The 20,286-nt window shown below is 46.2% G+C and overlaps 1 protein-coding gene across 3 annotated transcripts in view; it reads right to left on the bottom strand.

Moving 5' to 3' along the window:
* Positions 1-9,577, bottom strand: part of SGF29 (SAGA complex associated factor 29) — a 31,625-nt gene extending 22,048 nt beyond the window's left edge. The window contains exons 1-2 of one of the 3 annotated variants that reach the window (XM_019431902.2): positions 9,399-9,577; positions 4,445-4,542 (exon numbers count right to left, since the gene is read on the bottom strand). The gene's annotated coding sequence lies outside the window, so the exon portion shown is untranslated. The remainder of the gene's footprint in view (positions 1-4,444; positions 4,543-9,398) is intronic. The other 2 variants (XM_019431901.2, XM_053894296.1) reach the window with 2 other exon arrangements.
* Positions 9,578-20,286: the final 10,709 nt, after the last annotated feature.

The following is a 20,286-nucleotide window of genomic DNA, read 5'->3' as shown; positions in this document are numbered from 1 at the left end:
CCCATCGCTGCCCAGCCAGCCTCCCAGGCCTCACATCTCAGAGACATCCACTCCTCCTTCTTGGCCATCTGCAACCTCACAGCTCCCTGATCCACCCCATTCCATTCCTAGGGATTTTGCCTCAGAAATTTCTCCCAAACCCGGCCCCTCCCTTCCACCCCACTTGTCACTGTCTTAGTTGGGGCTCTCATCACATTATCACAATATCACCCATTGCTGTGCCTCACTGTGGCTGGACACAAAGCCTGTTCCTCTTAAGGAAAAAAAAAAAAAAAAAAAAAAAAAAAAAAACCTTTAACATATGCACATAATAAAAAAAAATTCAAATGATTCCAGAAGTACAATGAAATCTCCCACCCCTAGAAGTAACCCCTACTGTTTCTTGGGTATTTCTCCAGAGGTATCCTATGCATACACAGGAAAAAAAAGCATGTATCTCAGAAAACCTTTTGCAAATGGAAGATGCAGAGACAGACAGACACACACACACACACACACACACACACACACACGTGATGGAGCTTGAAACTTTCAGCACACTGAAATTTGAAAGCTGACCCACGTGGTCTGGAGGGGAAGAAGGAGGTCAAAGAGCAAAGCAGTCAGGGCCTAATCTTGCAACCAGCAAGCAGCAGTGGAGGGTGGGCCCCGTTTTTGGAGACCTTTGGCCTCCGACACTCAGCCCCTATACCAATCATCGGGATCCCCTCACGTATGAATGGTGACTGGTAGTTTTTAAAATGCTTTCACCTCCCCTCATTTCCATCCAGTGTGAAACACTGTGAAGTGCTGAGATGGAGAACAGCATTCCGGAGGGTCGCCTTGTCCGCTGGGTAGTGCCCCGCCCGGGAAAAGTTCATCTCTCGATTATACAACAAACGACTGCTTTCTCTGGAACCAGTCACCTCTGCAAGTGGACCACCAAGCTTTTCCACTACCCGGATGCCCCTTCCCCCCAAACCTAACAGACAAACGCCAGCATGTTCTTCCTGCTCAAATGCCCTCTCTTCTTTGGGGCACTCCTTAACCACTCAGCAGTGAGGAACGCCCCTGGGCCCCAGAGCACTCTGGCCACACCTCTCTTTCCATTTTTTCCTAATTTAGCAGACAAAAAAATAGTATAAGAATTATTAAAGAATTATTAAAGTAAACCTCAGCAACCTAAATGATTTTCATTTTGTGTGCCGCTCCCTGTACGTGCAATATAACTGCAATCAGAGTGCACTTGCTCTTGTGAAACTGTTTTCTATTTGCGTAGGAGCCCACTTCTAGGATTTCTAGCCCCTTAAGTACAAGAACTGAGTGTTAGTCATCTCTGTGCCTTGGCACCCGAAACAAAGCCTAGAACATAGGAGGGCTTGGCAGCTGTTTATCAGAAACTATTCTGGTAAACACAGGAAGAGGCAAACAGCATTCCCACATGCCCAAACGCACCAAGTCACAGAAAGAAATGAAATACGCCACCAACAAGTCATCAGAGAAATGGACGGCCATGCATATTTTAGGAGCATTCCAAGGAGGGGAAAGGGGACAGAACAGGGAACATAAGTTCTCATGAGGCCTTTTACTCACCCTGTGGGCGCTCCTTAACCTTCCTGGGTCTCCATAAAGACCAGAGCACCCACTGGAGGATTAACAACACAAGTAAGGTCCAGGCAGTGCCTGGGACAACACACACTCTTAGTGGACATGAGTTTCCCCCTCTCTGTCCGCAGATGTGGCTCAGGGAACTGCCAGGAAAAAACAGGGACTATGCTAAGTCAAGCAAAGCAGTCAAAGGCACAAGCAAAAGAAAACACTGATGCATCCCGAGCCCGAGGGGAGCGGCTCTGAGCGGATGGCCCGCACAAAGACCACACCACGGAGGAGTGCTCTCCTGTGTGAGCTCTGCCTGCTGGGTGGCGCCTTGCTTGGGAGAACCACCTCATTTTATGATTTTACAACAAACTCCCACTAACTGGATCTAGTCGGTTGTGAACTTGGACTTCCCCAGAAAACATCTGCAACACCAGAGCCTGTGGGAACCAAGCACCGGGCACTGGAACTTGGCTGAAAGGCCAGAGCTCCCAGCTGGGAGGACATGGCTTTGAGCCCAAGCTGCCTGTTAGCAGAGTCCAAAGTCCCCAGCTGATCTATCACTGTTCTTAACCCTGGGAGGCCAGGCAATCCCTGCAAGGTTTCAGGCATTCTTCTGAATTCTGAGGCAAGGCCCAACACTGTACACTTTTTGGCTCCTAGCACTCTCTTCTTCCAACCGGTTTAGAAGCCACAACTTCCGTGGCGCCTGGGTGGCTCGGTTGTTGAATATCTCGCTCTTGATGTGGGCTCGGGTCATGATCCCAGGGTCATACCATCAAGCCCCAGGTCAGACCCATGCTGAGCGCAGAGCCTGCTTAAGATTCTCTCTCTCTCCCTCTGTTCCTCTATCCTGCTCATGTTCTTAAAAAAAAAAAAACAAACCACACCTTCTATTTCTACCCAGAGGGAACCACCATTCTGACATTTTTCACTATCGATTAGTTACACCTGTTCCAGAATTTCACTGAAATGTAATCATGCCATCCACCATCTTTAGGGTCCGGATTCTCTCAACATGTTTTTGAGATTCATCGGTGGTGGGATGTGTATCAGGAGTCCGTTTCTTTCCACTGCCCAGCAGCATTCTCCTGTACGAAAAAACCTGTTTCTTTAACCAGCCCTCGCTTTGGTGGCACCTGGGTGATTCCCAGTTCGGGGTCACTGTGAATAAAACTGCCACGAGCAGTCACACGTGAGTCTTTTTTCGGACATATGTTCATTTCTCTTAAGTGCTTAGGTCTGAGGTGGATACTTAATTTTACAGGAAACCGCCGGACCAGACCCTGTTCCTGAGAAGGTGTACCAGCTTCCCACCAACATACGGAAGCTTTAGTTGCTCCACATGCCCGATGACATACAGTGTTGTTGTTTTCATTTTATTTAAGAAAATTTAGCCATTCTAGCTAGTGTGAAGTGGTTTTCCATTGTGGGTTTAATTTAGACTTCTCTGGTGACCACTGATGCTGAGCACCTTCCCATGTGCTTATATGGCTTCCTTTACGCGTTCAATTCAGCGGCCTTTTAGTATATTCAAAAGGTTGTGCCACCATCACCGTGACCTAATTTCAGAATCATTTTCGGGACCCCCAAAGCCTGTACACCCCAAAAACCCGTACCCATCAGCAGTCACTCCCCGTAGCCACTGCCAACTGTTTATTCTTTCTGACTTTACAGATCTGCCTGTTCTAGATGCTTCATAGAAACAAAATCACACACTATGTGGCCTTTGGGGACTGGCTTCTTTCACTTAGTGCAATATTTTCAAGGTTCATTCCTGCTACACATGTGTATTTCATTCCTTTTATGGCTGAATAATACTCCACTGGTATGGATTTTGTTTTTCCATTCATCGGTGGGTGGGACATTTAGGTAAAATGACTTTTATATCAAGAATCTGGGGGACACCTGGGGGGCTCAGTCGGTTGAGCATCCGACTTCGGCTCAGGTCATGATCTCGCAGTTCACGAATTCGAGCCCCGCATCAGGCTCTGTGCTGACAGCTCAGAGCCTGGAGCCTGCTTCGTATTCTGTGTCTCCCTCTCCCTCTGCCCCTCCCCTGCTTGCACTCTGTCTGTCTGTCTGTCTGTCTCTCTCTCTCTCTCTCTCTCTCTCAAAAATAAACAAACATTAAAAAAAACTGGAACTCCCTCTGCGTGGCTATCTTTTCAAGATGAGTATCACGTAACAAGACATTGAGAACACCTCATCAGTGCCACTCCCTTCTGGGGGTCAACTCCTGCTCCACTGACTCCAGTTAGTGGGTTTTTGTTTTGTTTTAATTTGTACAAGTTATGGTCATTGTCTGTGAGAGGGTTGGCCTGATCTGAGTTCCTCCATCATTACTGGAAGCAACCTCTCAGTGTATGCCCATCACCTTTTCTCTCCATTTTGGTAACAGTACTCCCAATTTCTCCTTCGAGAAAATGTCCTTCACCTTGGCTCCAAGATGGGTATATGACCTGGGCCCACAAGAGTATTCCACTCTTTCTGACCGCCATGACTAGCTCAGGAAGAGGAATGTGACCTAAGTCTGGCCCAAATCAATTTAAGAGCTTTTGCTGGGGCGCGCCTGAGTGACTCAGTCGGTTAAGCATCCAACTTCGGCTCAGGTCATGATCTCACGGTTCATGGGTTCGAGCCCCATGTTGGGCTCTGTGCTGACAGCTTGGAGCCCCTGGAGCCTGGAGCCTGCTTCGGAATCTGTGACTCTCTCTCTCTCTCTCTCTGCCCCTGCCCCCCTAGTGCTCTGTCTCTCAAAAAAATAAATAAATGTTTGAAAAAATTTTAAAAAATTGTTTTAATTAAAATTAGACAGAAATTAGGGGAAAAAAAGATCTTTTGCTGGAAGCTATCTGAAAAGAGATACCTTCTTTCAGTTGGTTGTTAACAGAGTAGCAGGGAAGCCTGGAACTGATGGAGGCTTTTGCCCGTCTGAGACAGAAGTCAACATGGAGAAAAGTGGAGCTGAAAGACATTAAAAGAAAAAAAAAAAAATTCCTGGTGACATAACTTAGGTTTCGGGATATAACTGTGCTTGAGGCTGGTATACCCAGGACTTTTCAGTTAGAGTCTAATGGATACTACTTTTCTCCTTGGACTAGTTTGGGTTAGTTTTTTGTTATCTGCAACTGAGAAGCCTAATAGGTAATTATAGGGACAAAGAACGTGTTAACCGCTAACCACTCAGTCTAAACCTGTTCTCTAGCACCTTGTCTAGAAGCCAAGGCCCCATACCAAGAAATCCAAACATTCTATACTTAAACCACTCTAACATCAATCCCACAGGGCTTAAGACAGAGCTTTGTAGGGGCGCCTGGGTGGCGCAGTCGGTTAAGCGTCCGACTTCAGCCAGGTCACGATCTCGCGGTCCGTGAGTTCGAGCCCCGCGTCAGGCTCTGGGCTGATGGCTCAGAGCCTGGAGCCTGTTTCCGATTCTGTGTCACCCTCTATCTCTGCCCCTCCCCCGTTCATGCTCTGTCTCTCTCTGTCCCAAAAAAATAAATAAAAAACGTTGAAAAAAAAAAAAAAAAAAAAAAAAAAGACAGAGCTTTGTTCTGAATCAAAGGGAAGTCAGGCATCTAAGACCCTACACTCAGATCCCATACTCTCAATGTAGCCACGCTCAACAACAATCTACATTCATCAATTGGTTTGAAAAAATTAAGGAGATGCGGATTTCTTTCCCCTAGTACCTACCATGCTTCTAGACCAAAGCTTACATACATCATTCTCATTGAAACCTAACAATCGCCTAAGCACACCCTCTCTATAGCTGGGGAACCTGAAGTTCAGAGTGGTTAAATTATGCTCGGTAACTCAGGAAATAACAGGCAGTTACAAAACTGCAAACTCTAAAATCTATGTTCTCCCTCCCAATTTCAAACTTTGTAAGGACTTCGGCTTATTCATTAGCAAAAGAGATCATGAAGTAAGACCATTTCGTCTACTAGAAACTGTCAATCAACTGTTATTAAGATTGCACTGAAAGAGTCACCAATAGGATGGTGATTCGTAGTGGCATCTGATAAAAATAAAGGTAACAATTGTGAGAAATAAGTTTAGAAATTCCCTGGGCTTGCACCAGTGGGTTAACAAGGCATAAAGAATTACAAAACCATAGGATGCTCTTACCCAAGCTTGAGTAGACAAGATTAGGCCCCCAGAATAGAGTAGGAGAGGGGCAAAGGCCCCCAGAATAGACGTGGTAGGGGGCAAAGGCCCCTAGAATAGAGAGGGGGGCAAAGGCCCCCAACACAAAGGTATATGAAGTAAGCAAGATTAGGTATTCAGGGCAAAAGTGCCCCCCAATTCAGTACTATTTTCACAGGAGGGAAGGACCAAGTTAAGTAAACAGGTAAATAGGGCTATAGACCTCTGTTGCTGTGCGTGAAGCAGCCCAGAGCAGAGCTGATTAGCAAAAGAAAAGGTGCCTTGTTAACCCTGAGGTCATTTCCCCTATCTGCCTTATCCCCTAGGCTAGCTAAGATAAACAGACACCGCGCCTCCTGTCTGCCATTAACAACCATCTGCCCATCTGCCTGGCGCCAGGATTGACCCAAACCTCAAACACCGTGTATCTTCAAAACCCCCTTTCCCTCATGCCCATGAGTTAATGTTCACAGATTCATTGTCTCTTTGTGCATGCCCATCACGTTTGTAAGCCTTCTGATCTTAATAAATACGGAGCAAGGACCCTTATTCGGGGTCTTGTCTTTTCGCGGACATTAGCCATCTCTTGCTTTTAATCCTGCGTCTGCTCTCTTGCTGGCCAAGAGATAACTTTAGATTTAGAATCTACAACAAACACTGACAGCTATTCCTTACTGAATACCTACTATGAGCTAAGCACTTTTATGTAGATGACTCCATCTAACTCTTCTAACGGTCCTGCAGAGGAAGTGCTCTTCATTTAACACTGTGGAAACAGGAGTCTTGGAGAAATCAGTGACTTTACTGAAGTCACACAAGTAATAAGTGGAAGAGGTGGGATTCAAATCCAGATCTGTCTGACTCTATGACCTAAGCCTTAAGGCTCATGATCAACATCCCAAACCTATTGGTATAATGTTCAACAAACTAGCTTCCCCTCCACAGATAGAGTGACCACAAATCCTGAAGTGATGTATACTGGGTATTTTTTCCAATGCAAATGATATAGGATCCTATAGAAGATTCATTTTTAAAACATTTGTAAGACTCTTGGTACACAAATTTAGAAATGAGGTTTAAAAGGCTGACTTACTACATGCCCCTGTTTCCAGGTCCGGAAAGCTGGGTCACTAAAACTATGAATTCTAATGGACCTACCCACTGAGAACAGGGTGCCTCGTGGCTGGGCCAGGTATTTATAAAACACACACTGTGGTTTACAAAACACTTCTTTTTTTAAGATTTTTTAAAAAGTTTGTCTATTTAAGCAATCTCTACACCCAACGTGGGGCTCGAACTCACGACCCCGAGATCAAGAATCACACACTCCACCAACTGAGCCAGCCAGGTGCCCCAACAAAACACTTTCAAGGCACCACTTCAGATCTTGGACAGCCAGCCCCTCTCAAACAGCAATACCATACAGCAACTGCAGTAAGCAATTCCAGTGTCCCCATCCCAAGCAAGCACAGGCTTTCATGCTTCAGGTCCTTTAATCCTTTCCCTACCTCTCCGTGGGTCTCAAATTTGCTCGTATTTCAGGTGCAAATCAAATGGCAGCCAAGTTAATACTTTCACGGCAGTACTTGCCAACATTTCTCACACCACAGCATACACAGAACGTATTATTTATGATGTTATTTGTGTCCTCGTGTAAAAGAACAAAGCTGCTTGCAGCCAGAAGAGAATGGCAGGGGGATCTGGCTGTCCCAGGCCCTGCTCAGGTGCCCTGATGCCAAGGGCAATCAAAATTTCCAAAGCACAGTACACAAATTTCTGTTCTTGCACCTGTCACACACGCACGAGACACTTGCATTAACTTGTCTCTCCTGCAGACCACAAACTCTCAGAAGACAGAGAAGCAGGCATATTCGTCTCTATATTCCCAGCAACTAGCACAGGGCCTGGCACCTACTAAGTCTTCAAAATAGATTATGGGAGCTGAATCCTGGAAATCTCTTAAAACAGTCTTTCAGCTTAGAAGCATGCACCAATTCTGAAGCTGGGTTAGTCAATACCTTCTCTCCAATCCCAGAAAAAAAAAAAAAAAAAAAATAGTTCCTATAAACATACTCTAAGAAAGACAATCTACTCCCACTTACGGAGAAGAGGTACTTTTCCTCTATAAATTAATTCATTCAATAATTTGTTAAATACTGCTGTGCCAGGCATGAGGAACATACAGCAGTGAATGAGGCAAAGACTCCCTGCCTTGCTGTACAAAACTTACAGTCCAGAAAGGAACACAGACATTAAAAAAATAGTCCCATATACTTATTTGTAGGTGAAAGTTAAAAGGGACATAGAGATGGGGCGCCTGGGAGGCTCAGTTGGTTAAGGAACAACTCTTGATATTGGCTCGGGTCATGATCTCATGGTTCGTGGGATTGAATCCTGTCGGGCTCCATGCTTGGGATTCTTTCTCTCTGTCCCTCCCTGGCTTGCATGCACATGTGCACTCTCTCAAAATAAATACATAAACATTAAAAAAAAATTTTTTTTTAAATAAAAGGGACATAGAGGACAGAGTAGATACACAGATAAATTTGAATAAACAATGACAGGGATGTTGAAGAACTGAAAACACAAATTCTCAGGCAAAAAGGACAAAGTGCCAAAGAGAATATCTACAATTAGACACCCAATAGTGAAACTTCAAAGCCTCAAGGGCAAATACATGATAATATACTGGAGAAGGAAAGGGGAGGGGGACAAAATACACCAAGAATAACTCAAGTGTTTGGCAGGAGCAACTGGAAGAATGGGAAGACAGGTTAAGGTACGAGAAGGGTAACACTTAAAATGTCAGTTTTGTACATGTTTGAGATGCTGATTTGACATTTTAAGAGATACCATTTGAGAGGTGAATGTAAGAATCTGGAGTTCAAGGTAGAGCACTGGGCTGCAGATAGAAATGTGAGAGCACAACACACAGTATTTATATTTAAAGCCTTGAAATTGATAGCTCCTAGGAAGTGACCACGGAGAAGAGATTCAGCATGAGGCCTGGGGGCGGTGTAATCATTAAAGATAAGGAAGAGGAACAAGAAATCAGCAGAGGAGAAGCCAGAGAGCTGAGGCTAAAGACGTGGCTATTGCACAAATCAAATGAAGAACGTGCTTCAAGAAGGGGCAACGATGAACCGCATCAAAAATTGCTACGGGAGTGCGAACGAAGTTAAAACTGAATTTGGCGACGTTGCGATCATTGGTGGCTTTGACAAAGTGCTATTTCAGTGGAATGGTGGGGGCCTAGACTGGAGTGGGTTCTCGAGAGACCTGGAGATGAGATGTCAGCTACAGACTGAAGCCCTAGGCTGTAAACGGGCGCAGACAGATGAGGAGGCAACTGGAAGTCTCTGGAGGGCGAAGGAAGTCATCTCCTTAAGGAGGGCGCATCCTCGGCTGCTGTCTTCCCACACCTGGGCTGAGTACCCCGCCTCTGCCGCCTTAGCGCCCCGCACCGCGCGCGCCAGCTTCCGGCGAGCGCACGCGCAAACTCAAACACCGCCGGCCCCCCCTCCTCCAGCCCCGCCTCTCCCCGCCCAGGGCGCGTGCGCACCGCCCCTCGAGAGCTGCCTCGGCAAGGCCCGGGAGTAGGGACGCACCGGGGACCCTAACCGTCCGCTCCCGCCATTTCCCGGGGGCCCCAGACCGCGACCCAGCCCCACCTGCCAAGCCACGAACGGAGTAAGCACGTCGCGCTGGAAATTACGACGGCAGGAGCGGGCGCGTCCCTCGAATGCTTTTCAAAGCCTTAGGACCATAACGCGCTTACGTTCGAAGATTCGCGGCACGTCGAGAGCCACACACGCTGTTTTCCTTTTATGAGCTAGTCGCAGCGCGAACCCCCTTCACGCATGCGCCGTCCTTCCTGTGTGACGCGCCGCGCTGCTCCTTGGGAAATGTAGTTTTTACTTTGTCACCCTAGTCCGGAGTCAGCCGCTGGACCTTATTTTAACAAACTAAGGCCTTTGTCTGTTTTCAGTAGCCTCTCATTCCCCAAAGCCTCTATAAGATAATAAAAAAAATTTTTATGTGTGTGAAACCACAGGTTGCTCCAAAAGATAAATTCTATTTTAAAAAGTTTGAATAAATTAAAACAAACAGATCCTTAGACCCAGAAATTGCCCTTTCAGGGAGTCTTCTCAGGAACCTATTAAGGACGTGAGTAAATGTTTAACTATATTAGTTTCCATACCAGTATCTTATAACTTCTTACATAACCCCTGCCAAAGTTTAGAAGTACATTTTATGTCGTTTGATTATTTGATACACTTGCCAGCCCAATAAGGTTAGGATCATCTGTTTTGTTCACCTATGTGTTCCCAGTACCTAGCACATTCCTAGTACCTATGAGGGCGCATGGTAGGCCCTCAATATTTTCGTGTACACTTAGAAGGATCGCAGACTTCAACACAAACTGTTCCAGCCCCAAATTAATGCATCATTCCCCCCCCCCCCGCCCCCATCAAGCTTCTTTTTGATTTTGTGATCTCTGTCTCAATGATGCTGGCATGACCATCTATCCAGACTCAGCCCTATATCCTGCATTTTATGAAGCTAATGCTGGCAAGGATATCACAAATTTTGCGTTTGTGGAGGTCTCAAGAGCTGTTTCTCCTGAATGTCAAATACTGACCTTAGTGGCTCCTCAGAAGAGATTTGGAGCTCACAATTGTTTGTTTGTTTGTTTGTTTGTTTGTTTGTTTGAATTTATCTTTAATCTCCTATACTACTACTGTCAAACGACAGAAATTCAACTGAGTAACTTAGAAGGTCAAATTGGCTTTATTGAAACGGTTCGTGAATTGGGCAGCATCCCACCCACCGAGCTGAAGAAAAGGAAAGGTTTTTGAAGTGGAGAGGGAGTAGAAAAAAAGGATATTATTAGCAAAGAATACATTGTTTTGGGCAAGGTCACCCCTCCTGAGGGGAATAGAAGGGATCTATCAGTAAATTTCCTAGTGCTGACCAAGAAATTCCATGTAGATTGGTTAAATAATAAATAATAACAGTTCACATTGTTGGGGACTTACTATGTACCAGGTGCTGTTAATATGTTTTGTATGTTTCATTCATAAAACATACTCCATATACTTACCGTCTTCACTGCTTGCACCCTCGTCTGAGGGGTCTCTACTCCTCGTTCAACAACTGCAAGAGCTTTTTATTTGTTTATTCCCAGATGTGGAGGTTGGGTTACTCATTACTCACTTTATGACAGACTACAATCATTGGGCTCAGTACACCCTCTCTCTTGTTCTGTTTATGACCTTTATCTCTTCTCCACTCCTCCTCCCTTCCCCAGCGTGTGTGTGTCTTTACAAAACGCGCGTGTTGCTTAGGGTGCATGTATTTTTAATTTGCTTAAATGGTATTGTGCTATAAACCTCAGTTTCTTATTTTTTCCACTCCACCCTGTACTTTTAAGATTTGTCCTTGTTGTTGTATGTGCCTGTTACTTAGAAAAACTGTGCAATCTTTCTCAATGGACATCCACATTGTAGTTATCTGGACCCGTGGTGATGGACGTTTAAATCGCCTCCAACTACTGGCTACGGCAGACAACCAGCCTCATGCCTGTCCTCTAGCGGCCAATGTGAGGATTTTTCTGGGAAGTATAACTGCCCAATGAGACTGGTAATAGCCCCTTAAATTGTCTGCCCTCGCACATTCTGACCAGAGCACTCTTCTCAAAACACAAAGGTGTGCGTGAACTGGCACCTGGGTCTCCCGCCCCATCACCTTCTCTCCCAACCCTCTCCACCTCGCTCTCTCCTTCAGCGTCTCCACTTCTTTAGGTCTTTCATACCTGCCACGTCCCTCCTCCCTCCTCTGGAGCATATTTCCCTGCCCTATTTGCCTCCAAATCTCCTACTCAACTTCAGATCTCCCTGACTGGGCCAAATCCCTCTGTCACGATCCCTCGAGAGCCCCATGTAGTAGACCTCCTGTAATTGTGACCATAACACAATAACACAATCGTACAGTTGTTTGTGGCATAATTTGATTTATGTCTGTCCTACCTCTCACTCCTTAGATTATAAGCCCCATGAAGGCTGGGCTCATACCTGTTTATGTTCATCACCGTATCTTTAGCACACAGCCTTGTGCCTGGCAGATAACAAAAACATTCGTTAGATGAAAGAGAAAATGGAGGTGTTATCTCTGCTTTGGGGAGGGCCATCGAGGGGCCGGCGTCTTGGTGGGGTGACTGCTAGAGAATTTGGTCCTCAGCTCTGCAGGACCAGAAATTCCATTTTGTGAGCAACCTCTCAGGGTAGACTCACACCGATGCAGCTCAAAAGGGACTGATGTACAAACCAGAACCCACTGATTTAGAAATGTGGTGCTGACCAGAGCACTCACTTTGCCTGGACAGCACCCTTCGTTCCTGTGAGAAAGACACAGTGTGGCAAAGAAAACTGGGCCCTTCTGGTCTTTGAGTCCCTTTGCGTCAGAGCATCACATCTGAAATCTTTGCCAAAAAGCCTTGAAAAGTCACAGGGATCTTGACGGAAGGTCTCTTTAGGTCATGCGGAGGGAGTTACGTTACCATGACTTCCTAACAATCCCTTTACAAATCCCTTTCTTCACAGAGTTCCACTGCTGAGGACGGTGCTCACACTCTCCCTCCTCTTTGCTTTCTTCCTGCTCAGAACTGACTCTGTGCATGGGGGGCTTCCGGAACCTTCTATGGAAAGCCAGCTACCCATCTCTCACCTTGTCCCTATTCATGCCTACCCATAACCCACTTGAACAAAACAGAAAAGGCTTGAATCCCACACCCATCTTCTTAGTGCAGATGATAGAACTAACTAGAGGTCATATGATCCCCAGGCATGGCTGGACTGACCAGGGAACAACATACAAATCCAGGCCCAAGAGATAGAAATGCTTGTTTACTATTCAAAGGAACGTGAAGGAATACAGCCCAACTACTTGTATGCACCTACAAGTAGTCCGAGCACATACAGGCAGCTAACCAGCACTATCCTGAACACATAAGCACCAGATGCAGCTCACGAAATCTATGACATACAGAACAAAGATATTTTTCAGATTCCAAGTCCCTCAAAAGGTGGAACAAACTTTTGACCTCCCTGGGACCGGACAAAGCAACACCAGAACCAACTAAGGAACAACTGTTAACATGACCTCATGGACTTCTAATCAACAGCATCTACCTTCTCAGAAGATCCCTGACCCAAATTTTGCCCTGAAAAACCCTCACTTGTAAGCCATCGGGGCATTTGGGACTTTTGAGCATTAGCTCCTCGTTCTTCTGGACGGCACCACACCAATAAATACCCTATCTTCCTTCACTGCAAAAGCTCGGCGTCAGTTTTTACTGGCTTGCTGTGCATCAGGTGAATGAATTCTCACTGGGTTTGGTTACAGGCTCTTCCTTTGGATCTGACCTCCCATGGCAGGCAGGTGGGGCAAATTCTAACTCTTTACACTTACTGCTTTTCCTCCCCAACACATACAAAAGAAGCCGTAGCATGACCAGAAGGTGGCATAGTGTGTGCGGAACCCAAGGGGGGAAGGGGATACAATACATTAACTCTTAAAAATTGCCTTTATCTCCTCCCCTACCCCACTGCCGCTCCTAAAATAGGTATACATTGTATGGAGTATTACTCAGCAATCAAAAAGAATGAAATCTTGCCAGTGAAATCTTGCAACAACATGGATGGAACTAGAGTGTATTATGCTAAGCAAAATTGGTCAGAAAAAGACAAATATCATACGACTTCGCTCATATGTGGAATTTAAGATACAAAACAGATGAACATAAGGGAAGGGAAGCAAAAATAATATAAACACAGGGAGCGGGGGCAAAACATAAGAGACTCTTATGGCTGGGAGGTGGGCTAAATGGGTGAGGAGCATTAAGGAGGACACTTGAGGGGCGCCTGGGTGGCTCAGTCGGTTGAGCGGCCGACTTCCGCTCAGGTCATGATCTCGGGGTCCGTGAGTTCTAGCCCCACGTCGGGCTCTGTGCTGACAGCTCAGAGCCTGGAGCCTGTTTCGGATTCTGTGTCTCCCTCTCTCTCTGACCCTCCCCTGTTCATGCTCTGTCTCTCTCTGTCTCAAAAATAAATAAACGTTAAAAAAAAATTTTTTTTAAAAAAAGGAGGACACTTGATGGGATGAGCACTGGGGGTTATATGTAGGGGATGAATCAGGGGATTCTACTCCTGAAATCATTATTGCACTATATGCTAACTAACTTGGATATAAATTTTAAAAAAGAAATAAAATAAAATAAAAAATAAAATAAAACATAAAGTAAAATTAAATTAAATTAAATTAAAAATGGGTATACGCGGTGGAAAGTCAAACATTGCAGAGATCTAGAATCTGGAATGGAAAAAGTACAAATTCTCCATGATCCCTGTCCAGGGCGTGACCACTCCCGAAGAGTGTGATGACTTCCCATCCCCTAGCCTCTCCCCCTTTCTTTGTTCAGTAACTACAATAATTTTGCTTACAAAAATAAGATGGGCTTGGGGCTCTCTTTCTCTGGGGTGGGGGGAAGCCACTCCTCAAAGCACGGGAACTTTTGTAACCTGGGACAGCTGAGAGCAGGGCTGGGAGGAGGGCTGGTGGCTGGTGGGAAGGGGGCCAGATTCTGCCCCTGAAGAGTACTGGGCTCTACAGACATTCCCCACCCCCTACCACCACCCACTCAAACTGCAAGGCTATGATCTTCACTATTTGAAAATCGTATTTGAATAGATTTTCCTCTGTAAGTATGGAATGATGTATCAGATTGAATGAGCCAACAAGCAAATGCTCAAAGATCTCCCTGATGGACCCCCAGGATTCTCTTGACATTCCTCAGGCTGGATGCCACCTTTAAAGACCAGGGCTTCTACAGGGGATCCCCAGAGCACATTACCATCCAGGAGTGGTCAGACAGAAAGTCAGCTAGATCACATGACACCTGGATTGGAATTTATACAGTCAAGGATGGCTATCCTATCCAGGAAACCTTCACCAGGAATTACAAGGTGATACTGTCCGCCCAGTGTTTTGACATCCAGCTGGACATTAAAGACCTCTGTGTGTCTACCCCACCAAGAAGGTGCCAGAGTACCCAGCAGAGCACGTAAGCCCGCGAACGCAGAAGTGACAGCACTGGACATCGGACGCCACGGCCTCGGAGGGAAATGGATTTGAGACTTGAAGAGACAGGGCTCTTCGCTGGAGGTAAATATCGTCATCTTACGAAGATAAACATAGTTGTGAGTTCTTCGTATGTCTGTAATTTTGACTACTCAAGCTATGTTTACAAAATGAAACAGAATGGAGAACATATGGTAACATGAGATGAGTAGATAGCTAATATGGATACTTCGGCTAGTTCTGAAATCCACTTGGTCCTGTTTTTTACGTGTGTGTAGGTGCATACTAGGTGCCCCGGCATACGAAGGGCTAAGGTGGGCTAAGGTGTTGGCTGTGGCAGGGAGGCGTATTGTACTATTGACATTGTTGAGGATTGACGGTGATAATAAAAAGTAGGTGATTTGGGTCAGTTTACAGACAACGACCCCTTTCGTGTCAGAATGCTGACATTGGCCCCTCCTACCAAAGCGATCCCTTTTAAAGTCCCTTCCGGATTTGGGGCACCTGGGTGGCTCAACTGAGCCACTCGGTTGAGTGTCCGACTTCAGCTCAGGTCATGATCCCATGGTTCATGGGTTCAAGGCCCGCACCAGGCTCTGTGCTGACAGTTCAGAGCCTGGAGCCTGCTTCAGATTCTGTGTCTCCCTCTCTCTCTCTCTCTCTCTCTGCCCCTCCCCCACTTGCTCTCTCTCTCTCTCTCTCTCTCTCTCAAAAATAAATAAACATTTAAAAAATAAAAAAAATAACTAATAAATATTTGGTTGCATTAAAAAAAAATCCCTTCCAGATTTAAGAGTTCTATGGCATGACCCAATTCACATAGAAATTTTGGCGTAACTAGAAGTCTGTACTATTCCTCTAAAGAGACATTTTTTCAACGTTTTATTTTTTTTATTTTTGGGACAGAGAGAGACAGAGCATGAACGGGGGAGGGGCAGAGAGAGAGGGAGACACAGAATCGGAAACAGGCTCCAGGCTCCGAGCCATCAGCCCAGAGCCTGACGCGGGGCTCGAACTCATGGACCGCGAGATCGTGACCTGGCTGAAGTTGGCCGCTTAACCGACTGCGCCACCCAGGCGCCCCTCTAAAGAGACATTTTAAGGGGCACCTGGGTGGCTCAGTTGGTTGAGCATCCAACTTCAGCTCAGATCATATATCTCACACTCTGTGAGTTCCAACCCCGCGTCGGGCTCTGTGCTGACAGCTCAGAGCCTGGAGCCTGCTTCAGATTCTGTGTCTCCCCCTCTCTCTGCCCCTCCCCTGCTCATGCTCTGTCCCTCTGTGTCTCAAAAATAAATAAAAATTTTAAAAAATTTTTAAAAAGACAAGAATAAAAAAGAGCACTGAACTGTGAGACAGGAGACTCTCGTCTAATAAATCCAGGACTAGAATTCCCTTGTGCTCTAGTTCCTTTGGCTAACTAAATGCACTGTGCTTCCCTTCACTTTGGCCTTCCTGGGAAACTGACCTGGTCTCTCTGACTTCCTAGGTTAGTTCACACGTGAGTTTTTCTGGGAGTTGCTCACAAGCCTGGGTTAGGTGCATGGTGCAGCCTGAAGGTGCTTTTGTCACATTACTTATTACGCTGGGTGGTAACATCCTGCTTATTGGACAGTATCATCCACCAGCCTATGAGCCCCTTGGATACGGGTACCGTGTTCTGTTCGCTTCTATATCCCAGCACCAAGCAAGTGCCTGGTGTATGATTGGTGCCCTAGACGTTTGTAGAATAGTGAATGCTAGCCTGTCTTACCCTTCCTTCCTCCTCTGGTAAAGGGGTTGGGTTCACTGATTTCTAGGGAGTGTGCCAGGAATAGAATTTATCACTCTAGACTCATTCATGATTGTTTTAACTGACCATCCATCTTCTTTATTTACCAGAGAAAGTGTGATACCTATTTTATGCTGAAAACAATGTATTACACACAGTTACTTATATTATTTCAAAAACTGTAATGTAAGGGGCGTCTGGGTGGCTCAGTCGGTTAGGTGAATGACTTCAGCTCAGGCCGTGATCTTGCGGTTCAAGAGTTTGAGCCCCATGTCGGGTTCTGTGCTGACAGCTCAGAGCCTGGAGCCTGCTTCAGATTCTGTCTCCCTCTCTCTGCCCCTCCCCCACTCAGGCTCTCTGTCTTTCTCTCTTAAAAATAAATAAAAACACCTGCACCCCGATGTTTATAGCAGCACTCTCAACAATAGCCAAAGTATGGAAAGAGCCCAAACGTCCATCGATGGATGAATGGATAAAGATGTGGTATCTATATATACAATGGAGTATTACTCGGCAGTCAAAAAGAATGAAATCTTGCCATTTGCAACTACGTGGATGGAACTGGAGAGTATGATGTTAAGTGAAATTAGTCAGTCAGAGAAAGACAAATATCGTATGACTTCCCTCATATGAAGACTTTAAGACACAGAACAGATGAACACAAGGGAAGGGAAGCAAAAATCATATAAAAACAAGGAGGGGGACAAAACATAAAAGGCTCTTAAATACGGAGAACAGAGCGTTACTGGAGGGGTTGTGGGAGGGAGGATGGGCTAAATGGGGAAGGGGCACTAAGGAATCTACTCCTGAAATCATTGTTACACTATATGCTAACTTGGACGTAAATTTTAAAAAAATAAATTAAATAAAAAAAGAGAAATATTTGGAAAAATAAATAAGTAAATCCATAAAAAAATTAAACAACATAATGTAAAAGTTAGGATTATAGTACACATAATGTTCTGCAACTTGTTTTTCTCATTCATGACGACTTTCTCATCAGAGCCAGAGACATAACTTATTGTTGTTGTTTTTTTAACGTTTATTCATTATTGAGAGAGAGAGAGAGAGACAGACAGAGCATGAGCAGGGGAGGGGCAGAGAGAGGGGGGAGACACAGAATCGGAAGCAGGCTCCAGGCTCCCAGCCATCAGCACAGAGCCCGACGCGGGGCTCGAACTCACAAACCGTGAGGTCGTGACCTGAGCTGAAGTCGGATGCCCAACCGCCTGAGCCACCCAGGCACCCCCGTAGCTTATTGTTTTTAAAGGCTATGGAGTATTTCACCAAAGAATGCTGCTCGGTCACCTTCTGTTGGATGCTTAGCTTGTTTCCAGCTTTTCACTATTATAAACAAGGCCATTTCCGCAGGAGCATTTCCTCAGGAGACTCTGTAAGCAGAACTACACTATCACGGCATATTTAACATTCCGAACAGCGTTGCCAAACTGCCCATGGAGAGAACGCACCCACTGGTCTTCAAGGTGATGGTAGTGCGCAGCCAAGAATAATTGCAAGTCAGCTGCCGGGTTTGGGGGGGGTGTCTCTGGACCTGCTGCTATAAAGTCAGGCAGACCCATTTTATTTCACCACATTTAGGTTTCTTCATCTCTTTGGTACCCAGGGATGCCACCAGCCCAGCTTGATTGCGTAACCTGCCTTCAGCCTGGGAATCTCCAGATCCTTTGAGCCAAAAACACCTGCACATCCTTTGGGCTGTCCACGCTTTCCTGACTTGGCCAGTTTAACTCGTGGAGTTGGATGTGTTTTGGTGTATTTCTCATTTTTTTTTTTTTTAATTTTGAGAGAGAGAGAGAGAGAGTATGAATGGAGGAGGGGCAGAGAGAGAGAGGGAGAGAGGACATCCCAAGCATGCTCCACAGTGTCGGGGCAGAGCCCGATGCTGGGCTCGATCCTACGAACCGTGAGAGCATGACCTGAGCCGAAATCAAGAGTTGGATGCTTAACTGACCGAACCACCCAGGCACCCCTCTTTCTCAGTCATTTTTGTTCAGGGTTCACTGCCTCTAGGAAACCTGCTGTGAACCTCTCCCAACTGTCCCCCACCCTCCTCACCCCCGTTGGGTTGGGTACCTTCCTGAGAGCTCCCCAGCGCCCCCGGGGTTTACTCCGGGTTACGTGCCGATCGCACTGGGTTGTAATAGGTATGCCTGGCCATCTCCTGGAATGTCACGAAGGTACAGTCATACATAGAAAGAAAATAAACTTCCTCTTGGCCGATTACACGTATTTACCTGGAGACTAGAAAATGGGAAAACACACTTCAACTTTTCCCACTGAGTCACCTTCTGGGCCCTACAGGTCCATGCCATGGGTTCCCAAAAGTCCCTTCTCTCTTGGCCACCCTCCCTCTGTCTGCCCCGCTCCCCTGGGATCTGGGCTTTCTTCTAATAGCACCTGCAGGATCAAGGCCAGGAAAAGTTCCTCCCTGGCTCCACGGAGAACGGTCACACTGTCTTCACAGTCTTCTGTGGGACTAGGGTTGGGGCTCTCAGTTCCCCCAGAGCACAGCACCAAGAAGCTGAAAAACCCACCGGTCTTAAAAGAGCTTTGCGGATTCAACTGATCATTTATTGAGCACTGACTGTGTTCCAGGGACCGGGGATACAACAAGATAGATGAGATTCCTGCCTTCGTGAATGATGATAATAATAACAGCTCACATGTATTGACCACGTACTCTGTTCTGGGCATTGTTCTGCACCTTGACATGAATTGGCCTTTTAATGCTTCTAACAATCCCACCAGGTAGGTATCATCGTTAATCTCATCTTACAGATGAGGAAACTGAGACACAGAGAGGCTAAATAACTTATCTCAGGGCACAAAACTAACAGGTGCAAGAACCAAGCTTTGGACCCAAGCAGAGCCTACTCCTTTAGCCACTAACTGAACCAAACCAGGATTGCATTCGAGTGGGGACATATCACGTAGAAGGAAACAAAGAAAAAAGGATATTTCCATCAGTGATCTCTATGGGGAAAGTATAATAAAATGAGGGTCATGGGGTAAAAATGGGGAATCCTTAGCACCCAGCCTGGTCCAAAGCAAGTCCTAATCATTCAAGGGGAAGGGAGGAGGGACAGGGAGGGCGGAAGGAAGGAATCCCTGACAGGTGCTTCCCTAGGCACGGCCGCCAAAAGCTTGCCAGTGTTTGGCCAGCCGTGCTGATCTAGAACCAGGCTGGAACTGGGGTCAGGTAGACCTCGGGAGGAATACTTCACCACTCACCAGCCGTGTGACCTTGAGCAAGTTGCTCTCGGAGCTTCAATTTCCCTTCTCCAAAGATCGGAGGAAATAGCGGTCTACACTGTGCCGGCTCAGGACAAAGGCCTGTCGCACCTAGTGGTTCTGTCACCATCTTCCCCGTGCAGCTGAGCCGATGGAAAGTCAGAAGGGAGCCCAGGATCTCGCAGCTCGTACAGGGGCCTGGGCAGCTCGGGAATTTGGAGGGTGGGGGGGTGTTCTTGGTAGTGACCACGACAGGGTGCAGACGTTTGTCCTGCTAGACAGTCATGAAGCTAAAACGCTCCTTTACGAGGACGTGAGGCTAGAACGTACTCTATCACATGCAGTGATGAAGTCCACTGCCTTGTAGGAACCGCGTATTTCCTCATTGTCTCCACCT

The sequence above is a fragment of the Panthera pardus genome, unplaced genomic scaffold (genome assembly GCF_024362965.1).
Source record: "Panthera pardus isolate Hobbes unplaced genomic scaffold, ASM2436296v1 HiC_scaffold_5, whole genome shotgun sequence".
NCBI lineage: Eukaryota > Metazoa > Chordata > Mammalia > Carnivora > Felidae > Panthera > Panthera pardus.
The sequence above is the reverse complement of the archived record's forward strand: the minus strand, read 5'-3'. Positions and strand labels throughout refer to the sequence as shown.